Source organism: Falco peregrinus, chromosome 3 (assembly GCF_023634155.1).
Source record: "Falco peregrinus isolate bFalPer1 chromosome 3, bFalPer1.pri, whole genome shotgun sequence".
In the NCBI taxonomy this organism is placed as follows: domain Eukaryota; kingdom Metazoa; phylum Chordata; class Aves; order Falconiformes; family Falconidae; genus Falco; species Falco peregrinus.
In genome coordinates, this window is record NC_073723.1 from 58,209,158 (window position 1) to 58,223,305 (window position 14,148).

Here is a 14,148-nt window from a genome sequence, read left to right on the forward strand (position 1 = left end):
TATAATTGTTTTGTTAGTCATTTCTGTAGGCAGCTAGGCAGCTGTTGCAAACCGTTTATTAGTTGTGGTTGGCTCTGGATTTAACAAAATGCAACTGCACCCTCTTGTGGAGGCTGGTAAGTAGATTATTTCGGTTTCCTGGTACCACCTGGTTTATTTTTTCTGAACAAGTCAAATGAAAACAAATAGCAGAAGCGTCCTGAGGCCACACAGCAACAAAGCTTCCTGGAGAACTTCAAAAAAACAAGCTGCAACTTTGGAATGTCTGAACTCGGACAGCCTTTGAAGACAAACTTCTGTGGGGAAGATTTTCAAAGGCACCCTGGGAGACCTTCCTGCCCTTGTTTTTTGTGGGGATCCCTATCATAATATATTTTTCAAGAGAAATAGAGTTGGTATGGCTGTATGCATAGAAATGGTACACTTACAGCTAAGTCTAAGGACAGTAATTCATTAAGAGTTTCCAGCATGGACCTGAAAAATAATTTACATTCATTCTCTGTGTGTGCAAATCCATGAACACAGATGTCGGTCTCCCTGTATGCACTAATGGAAATAGGGCATGTTCTTGCAGGCAAGTATGCTTGTGAACGGAGTATGTTAGGCTTCACGTTAAAAATTTAGCTTTGAACACTTGTATATCTCGAGATGTCAGTTTTTTTCTGTGACTCATGTGGACACCTTATTTAAAGGAAGTGCATTTAAATTCATGAATGCATTTATACTCTGGTTTCTGAGGAGTGGTGGCAGGGGAAGCAAGAACTTCACCTGGTGAAACAAGTATATTGGCATGTCCAACTCCCACTCTGCAGTACATGGGGTCACACAGAGGGTCTCATACAGTATTTCCCTTACTTAAAAAAAAAAGAAAAATTGTTTACAGGAAATTACTCTTTCTGCAAAAAAGCCTCAAACTTTTTTTTTCACTGTTAGTGTGAACACAAGGACTTTCTGACTGAGACACAGTGAAAGAAATATGGATTAAAAAAAAATAATTTCTCATGTCTTCCATAAGCAGACACACTCACTGATAAAAGGATAAAAATGCCCCAAGAGTAACAAGACATTTGGGAAAATATCACTTTCCATTAGTAAATTTTAATGAAATGATACTAAAAGATTTTACATAATTGTAGTACACTAAGTATTCAAATGCAATAAACTCCCATGTGAGCAGCAGCAGTTTTTTTGTGGGCCACAGCACTGCTGTTCTTTTCTTGGAGCAAAGAATTAACGCAGAGTCTGCTCTGATGTCAATTACAAAGCTGGAAGAATTTGTCTTGCTCTCTGCAAATGGTTAATTAAAAAAAAAGAAAAATTGTTATACAGCATTTGATTCCCTATGTAGAATGTAATGAGGTGAGTTAATTTGCATTTTTATGTCTGAACATGTTCTTGCACTGCCAGCATGTCTCACTGAGAGGTGAAATACAACCTATCAACACCTCTGGGTGGGGTAACAGAATTCAAGATGCTGGTCTGAAAGTCAGGTTTAAGGGGTCCTGGTCCGATACTAACATTGCCTTACCTGGGACAGGGCTTCTGTGCTTTCTGAAATTCCACAGCAATCAACAGTGTTTCACATTTGTATTTCTACTCGCTTGTGTGTTGTGCTTTTGCTCTGTGCTTTAAAGGGCTCTTTGCCATTCTCAGACAGTATATGTTTCTGCAGTCAGTAATATGGTGCTTGAACCCAGATGAGGATATAAGCCTCATTTTTATATCTCTGTTGGATATTTGCACTCATCCTGTATGCTGGACTTTATGTACTTCTGGCAGAACAGTGGTAAGCCTGGCACCCTGCTGGCTGACCCAGGAGGAGCAGCTATGGTTGCAGATCTCCAGCTGACGTGGCTTACATGGCCCGGACGGCTTTGGACTCTGTGGGCTGTCATAAAGGGAAAGAAACGGGTCAAGTACTCTCATGACTGTCAACATTATAATTTTGTTGTGTCTTTCCACAGGACATGCAAGTATGCACAGGTGGATGGACAAAAAAGAATTACAAGCACCCTCATATACAGAAAAGCTACTACTTGGACCTCAACATGCATTGATTGCTTCATGCCACCAAACTCTGAAGGGCTCCTTTTATCACACTTCAATCATGGGAGCTTGCTCCTTTTCTAGAGCTAGCATGGATGTGAAGTTTATGCAGCTGCATCCCTCTTTCAAGTTAATTATATCACTCCAAGCACTTCAGCTATGATCCCACACTGCAGTGCTTTGCTCTTGAACCAGCCTGCCTATTTCCCTGGGTGCCTGCCACAGAGGTTACCTCCCTGCTGAAATCCTGGCATGTTATCTAGTCCTCTGTAATCTGAATTTCTTTCAAGCTGACGTACCCAGAATTTGCCACTGTAGCCATGTCTCATGTTTCTGCATGATTTCAGCTGATTTCCCAGTCTCTCTCGGGGAAAGGAGCATGTCCAGTCTCATTTAAAAAACCCATTGCTGAAAGCAAAGGATCTACAAGCAGATCAAACTACCTAACACAGTTCCCACATGGCTAATAAATAATAAAAAGCCATTTTCAACTCCTAGTATTGATCCCTTGCTTTATAATCCTGAGCACCTCTACCAGATACAACTCCACATCCCTGGCAACAGCTCCTCATCCCATACTCCAAATATAATCCAATTTCCAACCCTACCTTTAAAGAGAAGTTGACTTTAAGATGTACTGGCCTTGTGAAATGCAGGAAGCAAAAATTTTCTGTCCTTTCCACCCAGAACCCATAATTCCAGCCCTAGAATGGCTACAAAGCAGTGGCCTCCATTTCTCATCAACTCATCTTAAACAAACTCACTGTGGCCATGGTACTCTTCTTCACAAGTCTTCTGGCCTTGGAAAATCCACAAAGAAACCTAGATCTTCATTTACAAGTGACCAGAATCCTACCAAATATCTTATTTCTCCTTCCAGCTTAAACATTACCCATGGATCCCCACTTGTGCTTCAGTGCATTGGTTTTGGCTGGGATAGAGTTAATCTTCATAGTAGCTGGTATGGGGTTTGGATTTGTGCTTAAAACAGTGTTGGTAATTCAGGGGTGTTTTAGTTACTCCTGAGCAGCTTACACAGAGCCAGGGCCTTTTCTGCCTCTCACCCCACCCCACCAGTGAGCAGCCTGGGGGGGCACAAGGAGCTGGGAGGGGACACAGCCGGGACAGCTGACCCCAACAGACCAAAAGGATGTTCCATACCATATGACATCATGCTCAGCATATAGAGCTGGGGGAAGAGGAAGGAATGGGGAGACGTTTAGAGTTGTGGCGTTTGTCTTCCCAAGTAACCATTACATGTGGTGGAGCCCTGCTCTCCTGGAGATGGCCGAACACCTGCCTGCTGATGGGAAGTGGTGAAGAGAAAGCTCATTTTGCTTTGCTTGCATGTACAGCTTTTGCTTTGCCTATTAAGCTGTCTTTATCTCAACCCACGAGTTTTCTCACTTTTACCCCTCTGATTCTCTCCCCCATCCCACAGGGGGGCGGTGAGTGAGTGAGCGGCTGTGTGGGGCTGAGCTGCTGGGGAGGGTTAAACCACAACATCCAGTTAAGATAATTGGGTGCCTCTGGCATTAGGCTTTGCAAAACTCTACAATCAGCAAAACTCCTTCTCTGTTCATTTCTTCGGAAACCCTGACTTGAATATTAACCATTCTCTGCTAGCTGCAGCCTTCCCAGATCTTGCATGCCTCACTCATCCCGCCTAGCAGAAGCTCTTAGTGCCATGAACCTTTCTAGGGACTAGGAATAAATGTGACTCATTGGTCTCGTCATGGCTGGTGAATTTTAGCTCTAATCATAATCCTGGCTGCATCATGAGCACAATATCACCCACTCTTTACATCTAAACACTGCCCTTTCCCACAGTAACCCCAGTCATTCACGTATATGCTCCAGGATCCTGGTGAATTTCTTCATTCCTTGCTGTCACAGAAAAGGGAAAATAGCTGGGGGTGGGGGCGTGGGGGGGTGGGGGGGTGGTGTGTGTGTGTGAACTGAGAAAGGTCAGTTCTGAGCCTAGTGTTGTGACTGGGGTAAAGATCTGGGTTTTGAAAAAGAAAGCATGAAAATCTGTGTTTACTGTGCATTCCTACAAGAACATTAAAGCTAGAATGGGGGCTACAGCTGGTAGTGACACATCAGGGTAACAGGACGGGACAGGATGTGGGTCCTTAGAGTGAAGACTGGAGTTGCAGCTACAGGAGAGGTTCAAGTGGAAAGGGCTAATCCAAAAAGGTAGTAGGGGGTGGAGATGCTAACCACAACTGCAGATTAAACTCTCAGCTCTGATTAAAGCTATGGTTAGAGTTTGGCCCTAACCCAGGGCGTAAGAGAGAGGGCTGAAGAGTCACATGACTGCTGGATCCAAGAGATGCATGGGGTTAAGCTGTGGACTGACCCTGGTAGAGGAATATAGCTCACTGTCTGGGCTAGTGTTGGAGGGGATTGGTAGGACATACGTAAACACTGTGGTTGCGTTAGAGTTAATGTTAGAGTTTGGTTTACAGGGATCTGAGGAATTCAGGAAAATTCAGGATCTTCTAAGACCTGTAGGACTTTGGTGAGGAATGAAGCAAGGGTAGGCTGAATTTGAGTGCAGGGTAACAAAAGCTAGGTAGCTTGTTCTAGTCTGAGATACAATACAGTTAGTTTTTGAGATACAATGCAGTTAGTTTTTGAGATACAATGCCATTAGTTTGATATCAAGGGTGTCCGATTAGGTTTGGGTTCAGGAAAACAGGAATGGAAGGGTTCAGTTTACTGCTGAATTCTGCTAGTTGTACATGAAAAATATGATCCATGCTGGCAAATAATTTGTGTCTCATTCAGAGTCCATTAGGAGTTTCTGGATGATGGTTAAGTGTATGGTTTAGGACACTGAAGACAGTTTAAGTTACTTCAGGTTAAGTGCAGCAGCTGATTTCAAGCAAAGGAATGATTTATGTTTAGTTCTATACTTAATTTGAGGTTAAGTATAGCAGGGCTTAATTTCTTGCTACTTAGGTACAAAAGAGTTTGGTTTCTTGCTGATCCTGGCAAGTGTAGATGCTAAGGTCAGGAGAACTGTTAGACTAGTTTAAGATTATTTTGGTTAGTGTTTGCTTCTTTCAATATTGGCTCTGACAAGGGAGGTAGGGACCTCCTAATAAAGAGTTCAGCTATTGTATTTTTGGGGAAGGAGAGAAGAGATTAGGTTGGACAAAGCCAATTTTGATGGGTTTAAAGCTAGAGCTGATTCTGAGTGAACAGAGTTTGTGACTAAATAAAAATTAAGTGTTCAGAAAATTTAGTCAGATGTCAGATACGCTGGCTAAGATCAGCAGGAAAAACAAACACGCCTGTATAAAAAGTGTTTCTGCAAATCTAACCAGTGTTCTCAGGGCCCCATACAGGAAATGCACACACATATATATGTATTTACACACACACATATGATTAATTGAATGGGCTCTAAGAAAACTGAAGAATTGAGGCATCACTGTGGGGAGGTTTCAGAAAATTGGAATACTTCAGCTCAAGGCCTAGCTACCAATTTTATCGAAGACAGTGACTACCACTCAAGTTCTCATTAAGTCCTGTATTTACCGTCATAGAACTCAGACAGTAGTAATTACCAATTTATTTATACATTTTCCACATGAAATTAAAACACACTCACCCATCTTTCTAAGTATTCTGAGTTAAATCTCCTCGTAACAATGGTTCCCGATGGATAACTTGTATCATACATAAATAAAAAATCACATAATGCACATTGCATAGAGGAATGCAGTAGCCTATGCACTTCTGTAACAAATTTCATGGCTAACTTGGTTTTGTATTTATAGAAAATGCTAGTGGCCCTTCAAAATTGTTGAATCAATATGTCAATAACAGAAATTTAGAAAATGACTTAGAGCGATTCTTTCACACTCTAATAAAGTAGACTTTGGAGGTATTTGTTGAATTTCACATGAAGACCACAAATCAGTTTACGTATTATACTTCAGAACAGCCCCTGGTATTATTTACGTTTCTTTAAATAAAACACCTTTATTGGAAAGTCAGTAGGACTTTTCGCTTGCCTTTTTTGGGCAATGACTTATATTGGTGAATCCAACAGCCTGTAATGCAGTCTCACCGACCTCAGTGGAGCTGCTCATGAGAGAAAAGGCTGTTGAGGAGAGCATACCCTTTAATGAAAAGGAATGTAACTTGGGAAACACCAAGGTGAAGTTTCGTCTGCACTGCAACAGGCACTTCTGCCTTTGAATACAGCATTACATGTATCACATGTGCTTGTCCTGTAGAGCTAAATATCAGACATAAAAGAGAGGGAGCCCTTTGGCACCTTTAAACATGGAGTAAGACGAAGCCTACTGCTGGGATAGCTGCTCTAATACTAGACTACAGGACTTGTGAGGGAGGGTGAACAATATAACCCTCTGTCTGTCTGTAGTGGCTCTATTTTTAGGCACAGCCTTCGGGAATTACGCTGCAGGCCACTGTTCCCAACATTTGCTTATTCCTTAAGGCTCCTTCCCCACAGAGCTTGCTGCCTGCCTGACTCAGAAATCTGTGCAGGTCTGTTAATCTGGTACAGTATCGGTAATCACAAGAGGAGAGTTTCCTCCATGCCTCCATCTCTGCGATTTAAGTCACAGGAGTTCTCCTGTCAATCTGAATGATGCAATTAATGTTACTTAATTTTTTTTTAATGCCTCTGTGCCTTACAAGCTGCAACTACAAATTATAAAAATCAATTGAATGACACACTTAATGTATCATTTAATATAACCGATACAATTTTAAGAACTCTTTTCAGTATGAGATTCTTTCAGCAAAAGATAATCGATAAGGACAAAAATATATGTTTTGTCAGAAGATCCCTAAAGATTTGCTCAGTTTCTTTTAAAAATCTGCTAAACTTCAAGCTGAAAAAATCAATAGATAAAATGTTTGGGTTTTTTAAAATAAATGTGCTGAATTTCTAAATACTGGCAGGGGATGGGGGTGGGGGTGGGGGTGGGAGGTGTCCCATTAATTTTTAATGGAAAGGTTTAGAAACAAATCTTCTCAAGCATCCTGACTAGCTCTAACTTCAAAGTGGACAATCCAGTTACATTACAAGTTACGGCCAATTACATTCCTAAAGGGAGAACATATACTAGAAACAGAGTAGTCCAAAGGCAAGTCTGCTTTTTAATGTGGCATTAGAGTATGGGTGAAGAAATGCATTAACTAAAACATTGGCTGCATACTGAGGGCCTCATTGGGTATGAAAGGAAACAATGAATGCAGGCTGCGCACACAGCCGCTCCTCTGTGGACCGAGACAATAACTCGTGTTGGAAAGCTTAAAAATAACTGCGAAAAGCAAAGCCTAATGCTTGCTATGTTTGCACAAACCAACTTGAGTCCATTTTTGAAGCTTGTATCATGGAAATGTTGCAGTTCAAGGAACTTCTTATTTCTGTGCACATTGTTGTATTTCACAGCCGTTTCTCAGCAGTCTGTCAGTCTTTGTCTCTTACTGCACGTAGGGTATTTATAAACTGTCTCTGAATGTTCACAGATTGTTTCATTCATCTCTGTGAAGGCTTACAGATTGTTACAGGTTGTTTCAGAGTCTGTCCCTCCAAGGAGAAGTTTAAGCAGATTTTCCTTCTTTTTTTCGAAGCTGTCTGTTGCTTGCTGGGAGACTATTCTTTCAGGTGGGAGATGGGACATGCATTGGGAAGCTCCTCTCAGGCAGCTTTCTGGAGGCTGCTTGGTGTGATAAGCTCTCTTTTTACCACTACCACATGGGGACTGAAATTTTCATAACATTTGTAAACTTTTACAGGCAACTAGTATGAGGGCTAAAATAAAATTTTAAAAATCCTCTCCGTGCTCCAGACTTCTTTTTCGAATTACTGGAGCAAGTGGGATGAACCTCAGCTGACTTTCATACTAGGGAGGTTGAGCCTAAGTACCGGGCCTGCATGTTGTGTGTGTGTCCACCTCCCCAGGCTCCTTGACAGCCTTTTGCTGTTTCCGTGGTTTGCAGGAGACATCTTGTGGTCAAAAAGCAAAAATCACAGAGCCTGCAGAGCAGTCTTTCTTCTGCGAAGGCTGGGAAGGAGAGTTACCAGACTTCCACTGCCTCCCAGTGCCAGGGCATAAGGGAAGTAGAAGTTGTCCATCTGTCTAAAGGAGCTTTTTGAACCAGGGCAGACAGGCTGAACTGGTGCAGAAAGGACCTTTGTGGCTATGCAGGCAGTGTAGGTATGGGACATTGCCAGCCTTCCAGGTAGGGAGGACCTATAAAATCTGCTGCAGCTTGCTTGGAGTCAAACGTTTCTTAGGTGAGGTGATGGCCTTGCTAACTGTCTGTCTGCCTGCTTGCAGCTGCCTCTCTCCGGCATGGAGCATTGATGCAGTATGCTACAGAGTATGGGAAACAAGGCAAAGCACAGCAAATGAGAGTGCATTCATATTTAACTTCATGACAGTACTTTTTCTGTGACATCATGAAGATGGACATCATTCAGCTAGTCACCTAAGTCTCATTTACAACTGTCTGTGGAATGGGCACTACTCAGCACTCGTACCAGATAAATACACTGAGGGAGCCTGTTATTTAAAGGTACCTGTTTAGAGGGGGAAAAAAAATAAAGAGGATTAAAAAAACATAAAGAAAAGCAAGAAAAAGGAAAATAAGAACACCAGAGGGAAGCAGAAAGACAAAGATTTTCTAGATGGTTTTATGATTAGTAATAGGTATCTGTCTCTGATGATAATGACAAGTATTACACAATCATGTAACAGCATTTCTCAGCTGGCCTGGCATTTCACTGTGTTAGGTGCCATTCAGATACACATAGAAAATGACAGTATTTGCCTCAAAGAGACTATCAGCTACGAGACAAGACTGAGCAGATGAATGAGAAAAATCTCTTTTGGATCTTTTGGAAAAATCACTTATGGATCATGATAGGGTAATGGAAGATGTGGTAATAGTAACAAAAAGATGGATGCAGTTCTAAACTTATCACCATACCATACTTAAAAACCCTAGGAGAGAGCACAGAAATAATGACTGACCATGCTAGGTGAGTTGGGAACAATAGCAGCACGAAAGGTAACTCCTAGAAGATTTTTAACAAAAGTTGACTATAGAAACCCTTCAGTAGAAAGCTGTGTCAGGCCAGGCAGCCTGGTAATGAGACCATATAGTAATAATTTGTCCCCAAGCTGCTATTATCCATGATGAGCAAATCTGATTCTTGCAAGTGTGCAATGAAAAAAAAAAATAAACATGACCTTCCAGACCCCACGAAGCCACAGTTTATTAATAGAGCCTTGAAGAAGATTGAAATTCCATTTGGCAAAGGACTGGCTACTCATCCTCATTAGCTACAGCACCAGTAACTTTACAAGTTCTATACAGAAGGGTATTTCATAAAGGATTAGTGTCAGGCTGACCTGGAGGTTTCATTTTGAGATGTGGACATTTTATATTTTATAATAAAATGTAAAACTAAATTAACAGTGCTTTTGGGAAACAAAAAAGAAAAAGAAAAAAACCCAAACCTTAGAACGTTTCTAAAAGTGACAAAAGGGCATTTTGCAAAATTTTCACAACTTCTCTCCCTTTTCTTTCCCATTTGTTGAATGAAATTACTGAGAAAATTATGCTATTTTGCAAATGTGTCAATGAAGTGAAAGTGATTTCTCTATTCGAACATTGTTTTCCCAGCAAGCTTTATGAACCAGATCTCATTTGTCTTTCAGAGCTAAATTTTGCCCCCTTCCTTGGAAACGGAAACAATTAATACTCCGTACAGCAGTATACAGCTGTAACAGCTCTGCACATGCTGCCTCAAAAGAGAGCAGCTCTTCTGCAACTGCATGGATACTACACATGTGGAAGCCCGTGCATCTCTGGCAAGATCTCTTCTTGGAACGAGACTGGGGAAATAGCACAAACATGGGCTGGTCCTTCTAACTGGAGCTGGCTGTGGCCGTACATGCAGGGTAAGCCTGCCCTGACTTAAATCATAGAATCACAGTACCATAGAAGAGCCCAGGTTGGAAGAGACCTGGAAAGGTATCTGGCTCAACCTTTCATGGGAAAGGGAGCCTCGATGAGATTATCCAGCACCCTGTCCAATCTCATCTTGAAAACCTCCAGTGATGGGGACTCTACCATATCCCTGAGGAGGTTGTTCCAGTGATTGATTGTTCTCACTGTAAAAAAATTCTTTCTTACATTAAGATGAAACCTCTCCCAGTGCAACTTGTATCAATTAACCCTTGTCTTCTTCATGTGGCTCCATGAAGAATGAGCCTCTGTTCTCTTTGTAGCTGCCTTTAAGTACTGGAATACTGTGATGAAGTTACCCCTGAGCCTTCCCTTTTCCAGGGAGAAAAGACCTAACTCCTTCACTAACTCCTTCAGTCTTTCCTCATGGGACCCTTTGATCATCTTTCTGGCCCTCCTTTGGAGTCTCCCCAATCTGTCCGTGTCTTCCTGGAACTGTGGGGACTGGAATTGGACACAATACCCCAGTTGTGGCCTGATCCGTGCTGAGTGGGATGGTCATGTCTCTGTCTCTGCTAGTAGTACTCCTGTGGATGCAGCCTAGGGTCTGATTTGCCTTTGGTGCTGCAGCAGTGCTCTGCTGACTCATGTTGAGCTTGCTGTCCACCAGGACCCTCAGGTCCCTTTCAGTGAGGCTGCTTCCCAGACAGGCAGATCTGAGCCTGTACTGGGCTCTTTAGTTATTTTAAATCTCTGCTGCATTTGCCTCTCTTTGTTGCTGAAACAGCTGGGAAGGGCTGACATAAGACCTGTACAAATCAAAACTTGTATCTTCTAAAATGTTCCTTGTGCTAGGGGCTGCAGCAGAGGAAGAGCTATGGCCTGAGGGCTTTTCTTTAGTTTCATTCCACATGCCTCTTGGCCATGGTCTTCTTCCTAGCCAGCACTAACATTGAAATGGATGGCCTAATACATCTGAAAGGTTAGTTCAGCCTTCATCCTTACCTATACAACAGTGGACAGACCCATATCAGCTCTGGGCCTTCTAAAGGGCCCTTATAGACTGCAAGAAGGGAATTCTTGTGTCTTAGAGACGCCTGTATGTGCTCCAGGGTGGCAGACTTGTCAGCATAGAGTGGGCACAATATATTGCTCTGATGTGAAAACTGAGATGTAGCTCTTCACCATTCCTACCTATTGCTGGCTAGTCCAGAACTGAACAGAGGAAGAACATCAAAATGGCAAGCACTGATAGTCTAAAATACTTTCTTTCCTTCTTCTTCCTGACTCTGTCTGTGTAGAATAGGTATAATTTTTCAGTATACAGTTTTCTTTGTGAAGTGAAATAGTCTCTGTAACAGTGAAATTGTCCCTTGCTTAGCCTTCTTTATAAGCTCTAAGAACAGACAAAAAAAATATGCTTAAACCCATATTGCATTTGCAAAAATGATGTTTAAATAAAAAAGTCACTGAATATCAAAAGCGTTTAGTCTTGACTCCACTAGAAAATGTTGCTTATGACTTAAATACAAAATCTATGCCTGCTTGTCAAAGGTGACGGATTTTGTACTTTGGTCATAAGATCAGCAAAGTGACCAGAGAAACACAGTGCTTTATGAAAAATGCTATTGTAACCAATGCAGTTAAGGTATTCATACTGCAGGTGATCATCCCAGTGCAAGCCCAGCTTCATTCTAGGCAAGAAAGTGGGTTTGCAGCTATGCTGCTACATTAGGTCACAAATACATAATATAGACATGTTTCTTGGATTAAGGATATTTTGCTTCAATTTTCTGTACGGCTACAGTCTCCACTAATCTATATCAAGCCACTTGGTTTCTATGCTACACAGCTATATACATGTAAAATAAATATCAGAGGTGAATATTGCATAGCATTTAAGTGAAATAATAGTAGTTGTCTTTTTTTCACAGCAGTAATTGTATAAATTAATATTTTGTAAATATTTATGTGTAACTATTATAAGCTATAATATTGACAGAATTTTGCTCATAAACAGGTATTGCTAGCACAGTATTAACTGAGAATACTAAGCCTGATCAAACAATTAGCTTATCTCCTCCTCTTGCCTGGTAAAGGGAGTTTAGCCAAGATCAGTGTGGAAGGCTTGGACATTATCTGCTCTGTTATTTCCCATCTGCCTCAGTATCAAAAAAACCTGCTTGGCATTAAGTTCTGAGCATGTTTGTCTTCAGGCCCCTGCAGGGAGTTTGGCACCAACTTGTGCTGCACCATAGACTCCGGTCATATTTGAGGGACAAGTCAATAATGCTAATAATATGCAAATGAATAATTTAGTTGTCAACCGGAGGGCAATTTTGTATTGCCCTGTATACCAGAGCATTCCAGCAAAGGGATGGAGTAGGTAGAAGTTCTGGTGTATGAAAGGTGTTGAACTTTGAAATTCTAGTCACACTAAAGATGCCTTTGAAATGAGATGGAGGGCTCGGGGGAATCTAAAAGTCCAATCCAGAATAAAGACTTGATTAGGGACAACTCCCAATTAAGCTGTGAAACTTGTTTCACATATCTAATGCAAGTCAAAAGTATAAAACAGTTCAAAATGCAATTAGACACATTCATAGGGAAAAGTCAAACAAGGACAGAACTTCGGAATGAGGATACACTTAATATCTCAATATTTTCTTAAGCCACAGGCACCCAGAAACTGTAAGTGCATGAGGAGAAAGTATCAATATAGGCATGTCCTGTTCTTGTATTCTTTCCTAAGCAACTGCTATTAGAGGTACGCAAGCATGTTTGACGGACCACTGGTCTGAGACAATACAGCAGTTTTTATGGCTCTTACATCACCAGCTCTGCTCACTGCAGCTCTTAGGTCCTGTATTCCCAGGGACTTCAGTCTGAGTGTCCTGCATTGCAGAGACCTCAAGTGTGGGGCTGTATGCATTTTCATACAAGTATTCTAAGCAGAACAGTTTTCATAAGAAAACACAAAAAGTTATAGCTTCTGTAAGGTCTTGTGCAACTCCTCCAATGTCCACACAGAGTGCTCCTAGAAAATCAGAGCAAGGTATCAAACTTCTATCTCAGCAGAGTGCTATTAGTGCTGTTGGTGTTTCTGCAATGAATTCCTCTCACCAAAACTTTGCCTTAGAGTAGGCGAGAGCTTAGATTTTAACATCTGCCATTTTCTGTTGATGATTCCTCAAACACTTCAACTACAAACACACCTGATAGCTCCTTTCAAACATACAATGAACAGCTATCACATGAGCACAGGGAAACCTCTGCACAGCAGTTTTCTCACAAAAGACCCATAACTAACAGAGCATAAATGCTGGTAAAACTGAAGGTCTGGAACCACATAGATCGTACCAATCTTGGTGAAAATTAATTTTATGGGCTTAGGTCTATTAACACTAACAAAACTGTGAATCCAAAAATGGGAAAAATTATAAATACAAATTCTGCAAAGTAACAGCAATATTGTATGTATTACGTGTGTATGGAAAAGAAGCCAGCTAATTATTGATATTTTGTCTGAAAAAGAGACTATTGAGGGACTAATTTCTGGTAATATTAAACAAGGTTTAAGTAGATTTGACCCGACAGATCAATTGCTGTTTTCAGGAACTGAATACCATGTGACATAAAAGCATTCCCACAGGAAATCTATTCTTCTCTACCCAAATGTCATTATCTAAAAGTGGATAAAGTTTATTTGCATAGAGAACGTGAATAAGATATTTTTCATCTATTACAATGCCACTGGGATTACCACTTTCAGAAGAGATGATTTCTTCTTCCTTTTATTTTTCTTTTAAATGGAAGAATAAGTCAAACTCTCATGCTGGATTTTATTTTGTTTTTCTTTTTCTGCAGGTAAGCACCGCCAAAATTTTCTGCTTTTCACAACTTTGTTTTAATGCAAAAGTATCAAAGACCATCTTTCTTCTAGGAGTGGCAGAAGAAAAATAAGGTTTTATTTCTCTTTTTTCAGAATGACACTGGGGGCTCACGCTGCAGAATATACCTGTGGTTAGATACTGTGTAAGAAATATGGGTAAGATACTGTTGATAGCTCTATAGTGCAAAAATACCTTGCTCTGAGCAGTGGTAGAAATAGAGATCATAGAAATCTAATGTGTT